We start from the raw sequence: 5359 nt of genomic DNA, 5'->3' as shown, positions 1-5359 counted from the left end.
TCTGAGGGAGGGAAGAGTAGGGCTGCCTTATTCTCTGATCCCAGGTAACTACTCAGAGACAGAGGCAAGTGCTGGGGACACCCAAATGCATATACTTGGTGTCTTTGATACAGCCTCCATTTCCTTGCTAAATCTATGCAATGACACAATGAGAAATCTGGCAAGTGGGGCTGAAGATCCCTGATGTGTCAGTTCCAGGGTTGGATGGAAACACGTGGTTTTAGTGGACATTGAAGTAAAGGGAGGTGAGCTGTGAGGAAAGAGCTGTTGAAGACTGGGGAGACTCAGAAGTTGGGCTGGAATCTCCACCCATAAGCCAAGGAGTGCAGATGCAAATCGATTTGTTAGGGCTGCATAAATGAAAGAAGGACTTCGCCAACACACTAAGTTTTTTCAACAACCGATTGTATTCTTTCAATATTTGTAAGTATTGATCTTTTGGAAATGTTTCATGAGATTTCTTATATAATTCTGCATTCAATTTATGCCCAGGTCACTTTGCTATTATACATTTATGTGCTGCATTTTTATGAATAGACATTTTCTCAAATTTCTGAATTATTTTGCTAAACTATGTGTTAAGAGTTTTTTCTAGAGGTCCCCCTTCTTGACTCACTTTTCTGATGAGAAATCTATCAGGTTTCTCCACAGATTTTCAAGTTTGATAGCTCCTTAATGTGAGAAACTTAGTGTCAACTAAGAAATGAATTACCACTAAAGAATCTTCTCCTTTCAAGATGCTAACCGTGTTTTGTCCAGTGTGAAATCTCACATGTGCCACAAGTGTTACTCTGTGAAGAAAGGAATTCTCGTGATCTTTCAAGGCATAACTTCTCCAGTTGGAAGTGTTTGGTATTCCAAGAGGATTCATTGCCCTTGGAAAGACTTTCCCTTCTTATTTAGCTTATAAAGGATTTCCTCTCTTATTTTCCATTTTAGCAGCATTTTATCACTGTGCTTTCTTGTGAACATCAAGCCTAGTGCTTGGCTGAATGTTTATTCACAGAAAATACAATTAAAGGGTTCATCCAAGTAAAGTTTTCTTACGTTATTTGACAACAAATTGCACATAAAAACATTCTCACACTGAACGCAGAGCTAGAGATTCTCTACCTGAAAGTCCCACACATTTTAATTTATTAAAACTGTTGCTGAAGACTTTTAGTTTATTATGTTGACAGTTTCAGCTCTCTCATGTCATTTATGATCAGGTCACTCACAAGTCTTTGGTACACACATGTCATACAATTTCTCTTCCATATGAATTTATTGATGTGGGCTGAAGAATAAAGGTAACTGAAGTAACGTCCATGTTGATTACAGTAATTCTTCAAAATGTGAGTCCTTTGGCATGTTTAGATGTTATAACTACAGCTGAAATCTCTTCCATATTTCACAAGTCTTTGGTACACACATGTCATACAATTTCTCTTCCATACGAATTTATTGATGTGGACTGAAGAATAAAGGTAAGTGAAGTAACGTCCATGTTGATTACAGTAATTCAAAATGTGAGTCCTTTGGCATGTTTAGATGTTACAACTACAGCTGAAATCTCTTCCATATTCCTTACATTCGTCATTCCTAACACCATGTCATCTAAAGTCAGAATATGTTCTGAAGACATTTATGATTTTCTCTCCAGGGTGAATTTTCTGATGTTATTTAAGATTAGTACATGGACTGGAGGCTTTCCCACAAAAATGGCATTCATATGGCTTTTCTCCAGTGCATGTTCTGTCATATCATCTAAGGTCAGTAGATAGACTGAAGGCTTTCCCACATAGAAGACAAGCATGTGGTTTCTCTTCAGTGTGAATTCTTGTGTGTCCTCTAAAGCCAGAGCTTTGACTAAAGACTTTCCCACTTTTATCACATTTATAACGCTTTTATCCGAGGTGAGTTCTCTCATGTCTTTGAGGGTTAAAGGATTGAATAAAGCCTTTCCCACACTGATGACATTTATACAGTCTCTCTCCCGTGTGAGTTTTCTCATGTCTTCTAAGGTGAGAACACTGAGTGAAGGATTTTCCACATAGATGACATGCAGGTGGCCTCTCTCCAGTGTGTGTCATCTTGTGCCGTCTAAGGTGACAGCAATTAGTATAGGCCTTTTCACATACATTACATTGATATGATTTACCTTTAGTATGAATTTGTCTATGTGGTTTAGGGGACAACTGATTACTAAGGGATTTTCCACACTGTTTGCTGACGTAGGGTTTCTTTCCACTCTGAGTTAACAAACACTGAGTCATTGTGGAACTGTGAGTGCAATCTTCTCCCAAATCATTACATTCAAAGGGATCCTCCAGAATGAGAGAGTTCTCCTTTAGGGACTAAGATTAAAAGCTCTTAATGATTTACCAACATACATCTATACATTCATTTCACCACCTTTGAATCCTAGACCAACCATTCAGTGGTAGAGCCCAGTTGAAATCTTTCCTATGTTACTTGTGTGAAAGGAAATTAAATTTTGGCACCCCAGGCTCATTTAACCAAAGGGAAAAGTCAAGCTGGGAACAGGGTCACACAAACCTGCCTCCCCCTTCAGGTTCCTAAATAATATGGCTACACGATGAAAAGCTACATGCCTCCCACATATTTTGCCCACAAGGAAATTCCTCATGAGCTGTTAAAATGACACCATGGCAATGCAAACTGATAGCTTGTCTTTCCAGGTGCAGTCATCCCCAGTTCACCAGACACAAATGCATATCCGCTTGTTTCCCTGCCCCATTTTGCCTATGTTGCCTTATATAAAGTGCAGCTTTCCTGCGTTATTCCTCTGCCTCATTTGTTTATGTCATCTCATGTAAAAAAAAAATCCAGATTCACTGAGCCAGAAAAATGCATGAATGACTATTTTGTTCTACCCATCTTTTACATGAAAATTGTGTACTTCTCAATATCCCACCCTTTCCCCCTTTAAATTTAGAAAAAAATCACCTTTGGAGAAAGATATACACCTGTCCCCCAGGTGCATGTCCTTAACTCTGGCAAATAAATCTCCTAAAATGATTGAGACTTGTCTCATCATTTTTCTCGATTGACACTTGCATACACATTATCTCCTGCAGACACAGATTTTTTCTCTTTTGTAAGATCCCAACTGCAGAGTTATTCCATTAATTGTGATGATATCAATATCTTTCAAAGTCTGAGCATGAGCAATGTGTATGCACTTGTTCTATTTTAAAGATCTCATGTTATGGTTTAGAACAGAGGTCACTTTATTCACTGAATTCAAAGTATCAATTTTTTTTTGCTTAGAAAGCACTTAATGCCAGCCTAATTACACTCAGGTGACTGTGTGTCATTACCAACTTAACCCATTACCATGTCTTTAACTTAGATGACTGGTGTACACAGCTATAAAACTCACCATTGTCATAGTCGTGGATGCATCTTTTCTGATAGGATGCATGGATATCGTGTGTTTTTTCTTAAGGGCACTTTCCTTGCCTGAAATAATTGAAAAATAAATTGTTACCTTGATATTATGGTAACATAAAATGTTATGTTTATGGTAACATAAAATGTTAAAAAGTGAAAGGAGTTAAAATGGAGATGAGATATCAGGCAGGTAAATAGAGGGATAGTCTTCACAGGCGTATTGGGAAAAGAGTCAGCATGTGACAGTTTAACCCCAACAAGTACATGAATTATCCTTTTCCCAAAAGTAAAAGAAAAGGCAAGAGGACACAAGAGTAGCATCTGACATATGAACAAAGTGATAATAACATCTAAGGAATTCTGCTCCAGTAGCTTAACCTACATTTTAGAAATTACCACTCATTTAATAAAGCTGCTAATTAATATTTGACTGATATTACTCATTGACAAAGCACCTCCTCCTATTAGAGCACAGGACCCTGTTGCTTACCCCAATTCTGGCCTTGAAGAAATTCTCTTCCTTCCTGCCAGAGCTCTTTTCCTTGCTCCAGCTGCAAAATCACATAGGATTTGCTTGTCTGGTACCCTGTTAGTGGAAACAGTACTTGTGTTTTGAGTTCACTGTCAATAAATGTGCATTATCACCAACTGTAAGGCAGGCTATCAAGGAAGAATAAAAACACTGAGGGTCAGCTCAGGCCACAAGACCTAGAACACAGAAAACTCCCCAGGATTTTTCTGACCCAACGTGAGACTAGAAAATAAATCCAAACGAAAGGTCCTTCAGGAAAAGGAAATTGAAAACAGTCAGGACCTATGAATGCTGAGTCCATGCCTAAGTTCCAAGACACAATGCATAATACACAGTCTTTTCAGAAAGAGAATAATTAAATCTCTGCACAGTATGTTTATTATTATTCTCATGCAGAACAACAAAAACCACATTTGATTTACAAACATAATTGGTGTTCTATACAGAAAAGATACTGCTATTGTTTTCACTAATTAGTCTCAGCCTAAGCATAGCGACTAAAGCAGAAGAGTTATTTAGAAAATACTTAATTTAATACATTGAAAATATTCATTAAGTTCTCAGGTCTGTTCTGAGTATTAGAGACTGACTACCAAGGAAATCATGAAATCCTTGTCAGGATTACATTCTAATTGAGTGACAAACTAAATAAAACAAAATAAAATAAAATAAAATAAAATAAAGATATTTCTTTCAGACAGATTTAGAGAGCTCAAACTTTTTTCAGATAAGATCTGTGAGAGAATCAGAGAAGAGATTAGAGTGAGATACGGGGAAGCTGTTCCAACACTTATTGAATGAATGAGTCAATGTGTGTCTACATACGTATGTGAATGTTGAGAGACTCACCGAGGGACACCAGGTGACTGACATTTTCCAGCATTACATCTCTGTACAGCTTTCTCTTGGATGTGTCCATCATGGTCCACTCTTCCTGGGTGAAGTCAATAGCTACATCTTCAAAAGTCACTTTCTTCTAAAACATCACAGACATTTTAGTTTAGACAGAGAATCCCTTTTAATGTCCAGAGAAGGAAGGCTGAGATGACATAGGTAGGAGCTGGGTATGCAGAATACTCAGTGTTTTAGCTTCCAGCCAGTTCATTCTCAATACTAAGCTGGTATCTGCCTTCAGATTCACTCACAGAGACATACCCACTGTTAATCCATTAAACTTTACTGTAAAGAAATATCGCATGGGGTGTGGCATAATATAGCCCAGATATTTTTCAGTAATGCGTTAATCACCTGTACATAACTGATGATAAAATTTTCACTTGAACGTTCATAAATAAAACAAATTTACCATGAATTTCAAGTAAATTACAGATTGGTCACAAGGCAAATAACCATGATTTACTACTTTTTAAACATGACCGTGATTAAATAAATTATTTCTCTAGATGAACCACAGGTTTCTCACCAATC

The 5359-nt window shown here is 37.4% G+C and overlaps 1 pseudogene; it reads right to left on the bottom strand.

Annotated features, from left to right (window-relative positions):
• Nucleotides 1-1745: 1745 nt before the first annotated feature.
• On the bottom strand, nucleotides 1746-4907 carry LOC111533319 (annotated as a pseudogene).
• Nucleotides 4908-5359: the final 452 nt, after the last annotated feature.

The sequence above is a fragment of the Piliocolobus tephrosceles genome, unplaced genomic scaffold, assembly GCF_002776525.5.
Source record: "Piliocolobus tephrosceles isolate RC106 unplaced genomic scaffold, ASM277652v3 unscaffolded_32231, whole genome shotgun sequence".
Taxonomy (NCBI): Eukaryota; Metazoa; Chordata; class Mammalia; order Primates; family Cercopithecidae; genus Piliocolobus; species Piliocolobus tephrosceles.
The sequence above is the reverse complement of the archived record's forward strand: the minus strand, read 5'-3'. Positions and strand labels throughout refer to the sequence as shown.